The sequence below is a fragment of the Phlebotomus papatasi genome, chromosome 1, assembly GCF_024763615.1.
Source record: "Phlebotomus papatasi isolate M1 chromosome 1, Ppap_2.1, whole genome shotgun sequence".
In the NCBI taxonomy this organism is placed as follows: Eukaryota; Metazoa; Arthropoda; class Insecta; order Diptera; family Psychodidae; genus Phlebotomus; species Phlebotomus papatasi.
Window position 1 is genome coordinate 69,237,122 of NC_077222.1, and position 14,038 is coordinate 69,251,159.

The 14,038-nt window shown below is 33.1% G+C and overlaps 1 protein-coding gene across 1 annotated transcript in view; it reads left to right on the plus strand.

Moving 5' to 3' along the window:
• Positions 1-134: 134 nt before the first annotated feature.
• Positions 135-14,038, plus strand: part of LOC129798844 (E3 ubiquitin-protein ligase RNF19B-like) — an 80,255-nt gene continuing 66,351 nt past the window's right edge. The window contains exon 1 of the mRNA XM_055842252.1: positions 135-302. The gene's annotated coding sequence lies outside the window, so the exon portion shown is untranslated. The remainder of the gene's footprint in view (positions 303-14,038) is intronic.

A 14,038-nucleotide genomic window follows, 5' to 3' on the forward strand; every position in this document is an offset into this window, starting at 1 on the left:
TTATTATTTTTGTTTTGTGTATGACGGTTGATTTTCAAATCAAACTTTCGTGCAGTCTAGAGAAATTCCTGCAAATCTACTAGAATCTGCAGAGTCTGCAGAAGTCTGCAGACAATCCCAGGAAAACAAGGTAACACTCCCAAATGTCAAAATGGTCGTGAACCATTGAATGGAAAAGGTGTTGCTTCGTGTTTAATGCCTAAATTAGTTAATAAAATTAATAAATTTTATGAAAATAGTTAATAAATTGTGCCACATACCATCACACAGTGTAGTTTTAGTGCTTCAATCCAGCTAAATAGGTGAGTTTGTGCCACAAAAATCCAAACAATCTCATACACTTTTCCTGGCATATTGTGAGGCAAAAAACCTCCACTTATTTTTAGAGAAGAGCCTTCTCCTGGCTCTAAACTATTTTAATTGATCCCAATCTGTGCCTATCTGGATTTGGGGATATCCCTTAAGAGTCCCCAATCAGAATCTCTAACAAAAAGTGCGTGTGAAAAAGTGAAAACAAATTTGTGGAGGCTCCATTGAGATACAGTATGGTTGTGCAAAGGTGTTCCTGCGATTCCTAAAAAGGTCAAAAAGTGTTCAGAATATCGTAGGAACTTCCGATAAGGAGTGTTCCTAGCTAAAAAGTTACATTTCTATCCAGAGGACCCAATATTGTTAGAATTGCAGCGACTCCTCTTGAGTACTGCCCATTCGACTGGCACGAAACATATTTACAGTTACTTCCAATGAAGATTTCTCAATGGCCAAAGTGGCAGAAAAGGTGATAAATTTGCCAGGTGAATTTGCCAGTGTCACCACAATTAGCATCAATATCGCGCTTTTGCCAATGCCACCAAGAAATCCCAGTTTCAATGTTAAACTAAAACTCTTGATGTTGATTTTGTGTCTGAATCAACAAAAACAAACGATCGATTTCACATTTCCCTCTTATCTGTGGTCCTTCCCTCAACCACGGAAATTTTTAGCAAAACAAGACCCCCAAAAATCTGGACACAATGCAAGTTTATTGACTCCCCTGGTAATCTGTAACAAGAGAACCAAGCCACTGACCCTCGAGATACTGTTGTGCAATGATCAAAAATAAAACAATTAACCATCTTCATTTTCCTCGAAAAGAACACTGACTCACAGAGCTTTTCATTTTCCCAAGCAGAAACACTCTTCTTATCAGCAAAGAAAAGAGAGAGGCGTAGAGAAGTGAACCAAGTGCTAAAAAAACAGAATTTGTCATTGAGATTTGCAACCTCGAAGATGTCGAATATTTTGCGATGGTTGTTAATTCACACAAAAATCTCTCGCACAAAAATGTGTCTTCAGAAAATCAAAATATTTTCATTGAATATCCAAAGTGTTGTAGCAATGAATTGCCATCGACCTCAAGCTTCCGACAAGGTTCAAGATAAACCATATCTTTTGCAAAAAAATGATACTTCGCAGAAACCTCTGGGGATTTTTTTTTAGATAGATAGACTCCAAATTCTTTATTTATCAAAAACCGGAAATAAGAAAAGATAAATTACGAAATGCCGTAAACAAATGATTATTTAATTCTTAGAATGTGTATCCTTAATCCTTGTGCCCCTTATGCGCTTTTCAGACCGGAGGTATTGCTGATTGGGTTAATTTTTGTATTTTCGAAAGAAGCAAGTTTTTATGGAGATTTAAATTTAGGATAAAGTGGTCTTCTGACTAAAGGTTTAGACCAATTCCCGAAAGTTTCAGAACCCTAAATAGCAATAATTTTTACTGGGTTTTGAAAATCTCATTGATCATTTGCTTTCAATATTTAATCCTAAATCAAAATTTTCCCAAAAAAACTCGACCAACAAACATTAGTGAAGTTAAGCCACTTGGCTGCAAGGTCTATATAAGTTTGATTTGCGGATTTTTTGTTTAGAAAAAAACATAAAAAATTCAGTGGAATGGAGATAACTAATTTATTCAAAGTATCTTCCATCACTGTTTATACAGTTATCCCGCCTTTCTGGTAATTTGTGGATTCCTCGCCAAAAGAAATCCACCCCTTTCTCCTAAAACCAAACGTCAAGCCATTCTTACGAAGTGAAGTGCTGCTCTGCAAGCGCGTGACCCATCAATGCAAACAGGTGACAATCAGATCGAGCTAGGTCTGGTGAGTAACCCACTTGGGGAAGTACTTCCCATTTGAGATCTTCCAATGTGTCACGAACTAATTTGTTGTGTATGATGACCATATCACATATAAGATTAATATTAAGATTAATACTTTCTGAACTGCGAGAATGCCAAAAAAAGATAGCAAGTGTTTTATCAAGCCTCTGTCTCGCGCTTCGCTCGAAAACTGATCGAATAACAGTTGGCACGCATGGAAAATTGCTCGAGTTGCCTGTAATACGATTCAGAAAGCAATTACAGTAGACTCTCACTCAATCGGCTCTTTTTCAATCGGGCGTCAAATTTTGGTGACAATTTTCACGCTTAATTAAGAAGCTAATTCGCTCAAATTCGCTGTAGTTCTTCCTATTTTATCGTGATTCTTTATAATTGAGCGCTTTTTGTGGAATTTACTAAGGCTTTGACGCTCAGTTCTATCGCTAAACCGGATGACATTTCGCCCCATATTCCCGATTGAGAGAGAGTCTACTGTAATACGAACAGTAATATTTTACTCATCATATTACTCCAATAGAGTGTACTCTTTCTAACACACGTGATATTCCATTTGAATTTTGAATACTACATACCTCTCTCTCCGGCTTTTCTTAATATTAATATTAATCTTATATGTGACACGCGGTGATGGAGCATTGTCATGAAAGAAAATTATCTTGTGTGTCCTTTTTTGATATTCCGGTCGATCCTCCTGTAGAGAATAATTTACATCGATCAATTGTTGCTTGTAGCGATCAGCAGTAACAGTTTCACCTGGTTTTAACAGCTGATAGTAGATCACACCCATCTGATCCCACCAAACGGAACGATAGTCTTCTTGCCAAAGCGAATTTGGTCTTGCAGTCGATTTTGCTATCTGGCCTCGATCTACATATGATTTCTGACGTTTAGGATTCTCGAAATAGATCCATTGTTCATCGCTGGTAACAATCCGATGCAAAAAAGATTTTCTTTTGAATCGTTTGAGCAAAATTTCGCACGCGGTTTTGCGGCCTCCCCATCTGCTTTTCAGTGAAGTCATACGGTACCCATCTACCGACCTTAAGAATCTTTCCCATTTGTCGGAGACGCAAAGGAACTGCTGGTTGACTCACCCCCAATTCTGCAAGTTGTTTCTGCGTTTAGGTATCATCCTCATCCAACAAAGTTTGCAATTCTGCATCTTCGTACTTTTTTGGTTGTGATCCGTGCTGCTTATCACAGACATCAAAATCTCCTTCTTTGAAGTACTTAAACCATCTTTCGCAGGTATATTGTGATGGAGCATTGTCACCATAGGCTTCCTGAAGCAAATGATGTGATTGGGCAGCAGTTTTCTTTAAATGAAAACTAAAAATCAAAACAGTCCGCGAATGCTCTTTGTTGGGCACAAATTTCGACATTTTCAACGCAACCAAATTAACACAATGTAAATTCTTTTAAGGTTTCTAACTCCCAAATCCGCAAATTAAACTTATAGAAATTACAGGCTTAAGCTTATGTCCAAAAATCGTACAAGGTTATTGATTTTTAAGAGCTTAAATTTGTCATAACTGAATTCTTAGTACTGTTGTATTCAAGAATACTGACTATTTTGAAGTTAGAGGACTTAATACAGATTTTTTCTAAGACCTTCTAAGGTTAAACTATATGGATTAACTGCTCTAATTTCGTAATTGGCAGTTTTTTTGTTTAGAAAACTTCTTAATTAGGATTATAAGGGTAACTTATCAATTTGAATTGGAAAAATTTCTGAAATATCTAACATTGTTTTTTAAAATACTATGACCTTTGGAAACTGGGCTAAACCTGTAGCCTGAAGATCTTTTTACAGGCCTAAGGATTTGCCGAAACCAATTGCTGCAATTTTGAAAATATTTTTTTAGACAGAAATCTTTATTCAATTTATCAAATTATCAAATTACTTATCAAATTATAAATGATTCCAAATTACCTCATTTTACCCTAATTCGTTAATTTAAAAAGGTATTTTTGGCAAAATTTTTACTTAGGAAGGACACTTATCTAATAGAATTTGGAAAATGTGATAAAATGTAATGTAAAATGTAATAACAAAATAAATACAATACAGTGTACAATAGAAATCATTGCAATTGCTCTTTTTGTTTCAAAAAGCGAGACTTTCAGAGACCGATATTAAACTTTAGTAGTTTGAAATTTCCTTATAGGCCCTCAAATGCTTTTATCATTTCGATTCTTTAAGTATAGTTGTGTAGGATCAAGACCGGGCTATTTTAATGAAAAGCGCGTAATACCGTACGCACTTCCGATCATCTCGTTTTAAGGCCTCTATACAACACTAGGAGGATTAAAAAAAATGTTTTTTTTTAAGAAAAATTCCCCTATCGTGTGGGCAGAAGCGTCAATTTTTTTTAATGAGGCCACTTTTTGACAAATGCAAAAATTAAACCACTTTAAATTTGGTTTATAATGAAGAATTTATTACTATTTCACTTTACGAATATAAAACTCCCCTATACCTTAAAAAATTATTTCTTCTATTACCTTTTCTTCCAAAAATATTAAATTATGTATATTTAATTATCATATTAGAATTTGTCATACTGAGAAATTATCACAATTAGTAGATTAAGTAAAGCGCATTAAAAATAGCTAAAACTCCTGATGTTTACAAACCATGCTTTTCTCTTAATTGTATACTTTTCACTTCATATGTTTCTGCGCCAATATTCCAAGAAATTCTTTGCTACACTTTGGAAAAATAATTAGACGATTTGTAAAAGATGTTTTTTCCTAAAAATGTCTTATTTGTTCAATTTTTCTTTGTGAAATCTCAAATTAAACAGTATTTGTGATGCTAGTGATGAAAGTGCGCGTTAAACGTTCATTTTATTTTCACAGAGATCAGTTCTTACGAATTTTTCTTTATAATGATGACAACAACACACCTCCGCAAATGTATTTTTGATATCACCTCAAGAAAAGTGTCGATATAAGAGAGATAATCTTTGGGAATATTTAAGCATTATATAAAACTTTGTTAAATTTACCATGAAAGTATTTTGGGTTTAATAATCAAAATAATTTTCTATTATGTTCCTCTGGGTTTTCTCAAAAATATTACGAAATATACTTGATAGTGGGAAATAGTGTATATGTTTTGCTGGTAAATCAACATCATCGCTATTTGTTTACAATGTGCGTCAGTGAGATTTTTTTTTCTTGGATGGCTTGAGACAAAGACTTTTGAAATGTTGTTAGATTAATTTGAACCAACTTGTGACATAGGATGAATTTTGGATGTTTTCTGATTGAATAATTTAAGTAAAGACCCCAATTGTATAATGTTGATTGTACAGTGAGATTTTTTGTCGTCCAATGAAGAAAATTTATTGCTAAAAGTTCTATCTCAACTTGAGCGAAAGATTGTTTTTTTTTCCTAGAGGAAAATCCTGTAAGCTTCTTTTATCTCTGATCTTTCGAAGCGTCTTATTCGATTATCCTAATCCATGGAGGTTCTCCCCTTGAGAAATTTCCTAAAATATTTTTTGCTATATGTGCTATGCAGAAAGACTTTTTGGAAAAAAACCTCCATATAGTGTTGGAGACTATAAATTGCCTCCCTTTTTTGGTGTCCCTGAAGTGTGGAAAAATTGTTGGGAAAGTGCATTAAATTTCTCTGGTTAGAATATGACGATGGAATTGATTTTCTCTCTCTCCTGGGTTGAGGGACAAATTCACATGATGCGAGAGGAGGAATATTTTGTAGCATGTGTATGTAATTGTATGCTGGACCTTGTGGGTGAAGAGAAAAAAAATATTAAAGAGTTAATTTTCAAGGTGGATTCAACGAAAGTTCCTCCACTTCGATCCACTTTAATGGTGCGATGAGAAACATTGAGACGCAACAGTATTTTTGTGGGTCAGGAAGTTTTCTACACGAGTGAGAATTAAATACATGTGTGCATGTGGTTGTATGGTTCTAATCACAGAATGCTTTTATAGTGAAGAAAAAAGAAAAATGGCAAAAAAGCTTGCTGATATAATTCGAATGAATGATCTAACGAGAGGGAAATGGTGACAATAAAATGGAACAGAAGATGGCCAGACTAAACACTGAGAATACGACAGTCATAGTGTGATTAGGGATATCAATGTGTGTTTATTTCGTGAATGTTATCACTGACAAAAATTTATAGAGACATACTGAGGAATTTGGACGTGTCGATCTGTTTTAGGATATTCCTAACTTCATTTCCAACTTCAGTAATGGCCTCTATACACTAGAGAAACGCAAGCGCGGGCAATTTGCTTCAATATGGACATCATTTTCTCTAGTGTGTAGAGGCCATAAGGCATGAACCAAAGCAGTAATGCTTTGTAATATATGAGTTTGATGTCAACGATTTGTGACAAATAACGAAATGAAAATGACATACAGTAGGCTCTCTCAAATTCAGACATTTGGGACCGAAATGTCACCCGAATTAGAGATAAATTCAGGCATCAAATTGTTTTGAATACAACGATTTTTTGTTTACCTGCATACTCATATAAAGTTTACATGCTCATATTAACTGTAAATTTCATGAAAGCCCCTTAATAATGCAAAATAACATCACAACTGAGATAAAGCATAGCAAATTTGAGAATATTTGCTTCATTGGATATTCATAATCAAACTTGAAAAATGTCAATAAACTTTTTTTTCAAATTTAACTGCTGCCCGAATTAAAAAGTAGCCCGATGTTTAAAGAGCCGAATTAGCGAGAGTCTACTGTAGTTCAGCTTTACAACTAAGTACTTAATTAAAGTCTTTATACAAGTCCTTTGGTGTAAGTTGCACTCCTGAATTATGTGTTAGTAGGACTACTACAGAGAGAAGTTATCCGAACAAAGAAATTTCGTGGATAATTTACTTTTTCGGATCGTAAGCTAAAAGGCTGATTATTGATAGAATGTCTAATTTCGGATTGCAAAAATTTGAAAACTTGCGGGCAAAATTATATTCCTGGATTACATACTGTTAGCATTGGCATTAGCATTAAAGGAATGGCATTGCATTCAACTTATTAAGCAAAAATGTAGATTTCGTAGACTTCACTGATGTGAAGTAGATGCCACTACTTTCGCCCTAAAAACAACTTAACCTTTTAAGGACGATTGGGTCACCGGTGACCCAAAAAACAAATTTTTCCTACGGCCGTCTAAAGGTGTGATTTGCTCTAAAAAGTCAGAAAAAGTGATTTTTTTTACCCCTGATTTTTGACCTTCTCGTCCTTAAAGGGTTAATTAAGGACTTCATAAGTACTTATTATTATGACTTATTTTATGCATTTTCCAAAAACTCTTATTTAAGATCATGGATAATGCTCTCGTCTCATATCATTACGCTTTTAATGTCTTGTGTTGCCCGGGTAGTTTTAAATAAGTCTGTTAAAAGTCGTTTTTAGAAACTTAAAATTAGTTAAAAGGTAATCAATAATTGCAGCTGTTATCTTTGAAAACCTTTTGCTTAGTATTATTATTAATCGTGTCGAGTGACCTTGTGGTGAAAAGATCAGTCAGTCCTCGGCGACTATCCACGAGTACCGATTTAATTCCAATGAAAGCCTTAAATACAGGTGGAGGTTTCTTCCTTGCTCCCGTTATATTACTAATTAGAACAACTTAGTTTTAAAGTGTGTTCTGATGCTCAACAGGTTTCAGACTCAGCCAAATCTCAGTCTAGCCCAATTTCCAAAATTCTAGAAATTTTAAATAAATCAATAAAATTGCTTAATGATTTTTCAAAATTAATGATTCATTTGCCCTTAATATTAAGTACTAAATCAAAATTTTCAAAAGAATCTTATTTGATAAAAAATTAGGAAAGTTAAGGGATGTGAGTTAGGTCTGAGGACTGCGTAAACCAAATTCAAAGATTAAGGTACCGTCGTTGCGGGTGACTTTGCACGTTTTTTCGCTATTTTTCAACTTTGCTATCTAAAAGTGGATAGTTAAAGTGAAGGGAGGGGGGTTTTTGAGTAAAATTATTTGTATTCAGTTGTTAATGAATGGATTTTGTGCCACTAGCATTAATTTTATAAAATTTTACTATGTTTAAAAAAATCAAGAAAAAAGGCTTGCACTGGGGATAAGGTGCGGGTGACTTTGCACTTTTTAATAAATACCAAAAAATCAACAATTTCTGATAATAAACGACAATGAAGATCTTCACATCTAAGGGTAAGATGCACGAGATCTGCAAGATGACATGATCGCCATCTTGATTTGACGTTTCTGTCCGCCATTTTGAATAACTGTAAAAACCTAAAACTGGTCCGATTGAGTTGAAATTTTAGTATGTTGTAGCTGATGTCAAGACCTTTTCAGAACGTATCTATGTCCCAGTCTACGTCAAGTATTTACCTAGATACAGAGGCTCAAATTTTAAAATTTTGAAATCATCATATTTTGGCGGTCTTTATTTTCTAATCCTTAATTTTAAAACCTAAACGAAATGCCTCAGTAACCATTAAAATTGGTTGAGGCTTTTATTTTATATATTTATTTACTCTTACATAATTAAAAAAAATAAATGAAAAGTGCATTTATTAATTTTTTTATTTTTTCATTTTTGCAAAAACAGTTTTTCAGATCTTTAAATAATATGCTGTTATAAAGAAAAACATTACTTTTCTCTTTGTTTGTTATTTAGATCTCATCGCCTAACGATAGTACTGTCTTTTTTGTGATGATTTCGATAAAAGAAGCTCTCCGTAGTTCTGTATTCATGAAAGTGTCAAAATTTTGAACTTGGAGCTCCTGTATCCAGGCAATCGCTTGACCGAGGTCGGATGTTATATATGTTCTGAAAAGGTTTTGACATCAGCTAGAACATACTAAAATTTCAGCTCAATCGGACCAGTTTTAGGTTTTGACAGTTATTCAAAATGGCGGACAGAAACGTCAAATAAAGATGGCGACCACACAATCTTGTAGATCTCGGTCACTTTATCTTACATTATCAAAAAATTGGATAATTTTTAGCCAAATACTTCTATAATAAAGCTTTAGAAAGACCATTACATGCAACTTTATAACATAAATCATGCGTTCTTAGAAAGATAATAGGGAAAAAAAAATATTTTAATAAAAATAATCAACAAAATCGAAGTGGATTATTCTAGCCAGATAAATTTAGAATAGATTTGGGCAATTTACTACTCTGAAATCGATTTTAAAATTGCACCTTCAGATAACTTTTTCACGGAGCCGTTTTTTGACAAAATACCTATATTAGCATTTCATTGACTATTACTGAAACCACAAGAATCCTTTTGAGGATCATTGTACCTTACTTGGTACTTAACATATCCCTATATACTTTGACATGGTAGACCGGATCGGCGAAGACTATCAATAAGTGCTAGAATTGTTCAAAGTCTCACGAACAGCAGAGTGCAAAGTCACCCCCCGAGTGCAAAGTCACCCGCAACGACGGTATAGCTTTGAGTAGCAAAAACGAATTTATTTATTTCTAATCCACAAAATTACTCTCCCATTCCCATTGCACTTTGCTTACAACTCTTACTTTATTTACTATTTGAACTATCTCAAATATAAACTTATTTGAGTTGTAAATTAAAAAAATAATAAATCAATTTAGGTTGTTATCGAATAAAAATCTATTGCATATCTCGCCTTTCAATAGGTACAAAAAGATGTAATTAATTGTGAGCTTGGCTTTGGGTAATTGAATATAAAAGAAAACCATTTAATATTGTTGGTAAATACACCTCCTATTTTTGTCTGACATTGAAATCATGTTTTCTTTATTTGATGTGCATATCTTCCTGTTTAGAGCACCGCTATCTGACTTATAACAATCTAATGGAGCATCTTTTCTTCATATTTTTATCTACCTTTTGTTCGACTATCTCGTTGAGTATAATCGTATGATGGAATTATGTAAATATGTTTTTATTTTTCAATTCTCTTTGTTGAATGCATTAATTTTCTAAAAAAAATTGTTCACGCGATAAGAATAAATTTTTTTTTAGATGCTAAATTTCACATCTTCATCTTACACAATCAATTTTACAACGTTCCTTTTGCAAAGTATTGCTGGACTTGTTTGTCCAATACACCTTTTTAATTCTACACCAAGAGTTGCATAATGATTTTTTGTCCTTCTACACACGCATACAGTAAGATAATTCGCTATGGAATAAAATTTTGAGTGCTTTTTGAACATTCACTTGGTGAGTGTATTATTCGTACAGGGTAATCCATAAATCTACAAATGATTTCGGTTAATATTGAAGATTTTGAGGCATTAATTTAAAATACGAAAGCTCAAAATCCAAATATACGTTTAGACCTTAACAACTCAAATTTCTCAGAATTTTGTGGTACATCCTATGATATTTTATGATATAAAAAATATTCATATTATTTATATTACAGTAATTTTTGTTTCCTTCTGGTTGTTTCGTTTCTTTTTAAAAGTATCTCTTTTGCATTCATCTTTAATATTGTTCGTTAACACTTGACCCCCTTTTTTAGTACTTCGTACTTTAATTCTGTTAATCATCATAACACTTTCTATTTTTGTTGCTATATCTTCTGCATTCTAAGACAACTCATTTGGAACTTGTTTAATTTTTTTGCTTCCTCAAATTCATTGTGTATAAATTTTTGAGTTTGATTACAATTGACCGTAAAATTAACTGAATTGCAGAAATGCATGAAAAATTGCGTTTCGCCCCAAAAAAAAATGTAGTTAGCTGACATTGAGTTTGGTGTGGGACAAGTGAGATATAACAGCTGTTATCAGCACAATTGGAAATTTAAAATTTGCTTTATCAAACGCACCACTTTTGCCTGAAAAAAAAAAAACATTTATCCCGCTGATTAATTGACACTTTCAGATTATTATGTAGAAGCAATTTGGAAGCGTGTTTATCACACCAAAAAAATAACTTTTTTTGCCAAATGCAAAAAAAATCATCTGGTGGAAAAGTTTTTCACATGATTCATTGTAGTAGAAAGACAAAGTAAAATTTATCAACGAGTGCCAACAATTTTGATAGCACAGCGGTATGTACTCAAAGTGAAGCATAGAGAAAGAGAATATTTAATTTAGCATTTTCCACTTAAATGCAATTTAAGTTGAAGTTTCCAAATGGATCGATTGAAAAATGGTGAGAGAATAATTAAAATTTTTCACTAGAATTATTTCATCGTGTTAAAAATATGTTGGATGAAATTGTGTGAATTCAGCTAAAAAAAAAGTAAATAAGTATTGGGGAATGAGAACAAAAATATTACACTTTACGAAATGATTCAATAAAAAAAGTATTTTAAGTGTGAAATTCAGATGTGAGAGGTTAATGTTTGATTGCCTCATGATCTATCCCAATGTGAGATAAATTAAAAGGAAAAAAATCACGTATATCGATAGAGTCATTGAGATATGAATCAACATTTATAATCGTCACATCACGAATAAAGAGCTCGCCATCAAAAAAGCCGTTGGCCAAAGGTACAAAAAAAATTGTTTAGATGTTACCTAATAGATCAGCTGAATATTTAATGGGTATTATCTTCACTATTTTTCACTTTTGAGTACAATATTGTTTGTCATCGCCCTCACGTGAATGCGGAAAGAGCTTCGACATAAAAAAGACTAGAAAGTAAAAAAAAATAAGAGTGTAATGTGATAATGTTACAGAACTTTTTTAGTTGATTATATGCGTAAAATATGTATTTTCACACGAACTTTTTTTGGCGGAAAAAAATACATAAAAAATACAAAGAAATTTACAGTAGTCAGACGTGACTGTTTTTTATTTATTCAACTATATAAACTATAAAGACTATCTTGTGAGGAAAAGTGAGACTTACAAAATTTGTTTTCTATACGCGAATACTGCCCAAAGGTGTAGTCAACAGACGACATAATGTTATTACACGCATTATTTGGTAGCACTTTTTTTTTATTCATCCTGCACTGCACGTTTCAGGTGTTGTCTGCGGGAAAACATCATAAAATGTCATACGTACAAGTTTGATGTAGAAAATTAGCTTTTGACAACGTGAAAGTGTAATAAAGAGAGTAAACACTCCACCGGATTAATAAAATCGAATATGCATACGAATATTGATAAATTTGTATTATCTTATTTATAAATAATTTTATATCTTTCACACAAAGAGAATAAATTATGTCTTATTGTTTAAAAACCACTCTAGAACGTAGTGAATATATTTATTAATCGATTGGGGTAGTCTTAGATTCGGAAAAGTCATGGAGCCAAAATAGACTTAGGCTAATTCACAAGTATTTAGCTGGCGGAATTTGACAGTGAAGGATTAAGTTAAGCAAATTCATCCAAAGTACCTCTAATCGATGATCGTAAATCCTGACTGTATGACAGTTTGAGATAGATCATTTCTATCAAATTTTACAGGCTTAATATTTTCGAGGATCAGCCTTACTTTATTTGGGCCATAGATTCCCAGACAAGGCTGAATTGGTTACGGTTTTATTGCAGATCTGAAACTTATATCAATCCATTGTAATGATAAACTATGCAAATTAAACTTATACAATCATAAATTGAAGATAGTCGATCTGAGTTAGCTATTAATATCGCGATCGAGCCACCAACTCATTTATTTTAGAACTCGCAGGAGAATTGTATTTACCTATTGAAGGACTAACCCAAGCGTAACCCAAAGGCACTCAGTATCAATTAAAGAAAAACTGAAAGGAATAGACATGTGCATATAGCCTTCCTAAAAACGGCACGTCACACCAAAAGTAACGACTTCTATCCCGCAGTGAGCATACGAGGGTAACTAAAATAAAATACTACCTATAGGACACTGTACTCAAATTCAAATAGAACCGTTGAATCCTATTCTACAAAATTAATAAATATTTAAAAAAAAATGTTATAAAAAAGATATAATATAAGATATAGGGCTCTATTCTGCGGATAAAGATAAAGATAAAAATAAAGAAATAAAGGGAAAAATAAAGATTTGGTATTCTACAAACAAGATTTCAAAATAAAGCTGTCAAATATCTTTATTTTTCGCTTGGATAAAAATATTTCAAGATTTGGTATTCTGCAAGCAAAGATTTCAAGGCGATTCTAACCTCAAAAGTCTTTATTTTTTCTCAAGATTTCAAAGGTGGTCTCGAGGTGCTTTGAAATCTTTATTTGCGTGTTGATAGAGTGTGTAAAGTAAAACCTTCAATGGAAGACGTCCTTATTTTGTTTATTATTAGAGAATTGTGTGAATTGCGACGACGCCTGGATGAAAAGTAAGATCGAGTACTTACAAATTAATTTTAAACGGAGACAAACAAATATTTTTTTTATATTTTTCATATTTCAGTCAATTGAACAGAATTCAACTTCGCGCATTACGGGATGCATCGAACCCCTTTGAATTGCCTGAGAATACATTTCGTCAAATATTTGTTCTGACTCCAAATTTGGCATTGGATTTAATTGACCAGCTAAAATCTTGGGATTCATCGAATAATTTCGAATCAGAAGTAATTCCATTTCATCTTAAGGTTTTGTCCACTTTACATTTTTATGGCAAAGGGTCCTACCAAGTCTCAGTCGGTAGGAATAATATGTGCAACATGAGTCAGGCTACAGTTTCTCGGTGCATCTCATATATTTCTGGACTCATTGATGACCACTTGGCAGATCAATTTATTAAATTTCCAACATCCCAGGACGAAAAAAGATCTATCTCTGCGGGATTCCAGAAACAATTTGATTTGAATAATATTATAGGCTCCATCGACTGTACACACATCGCTATTGTTGCTCCGCCACAAAATGATCCTGTTCGTCCCGCCAGACTGTATAGAAACAGGAAACATTATACCAGCATA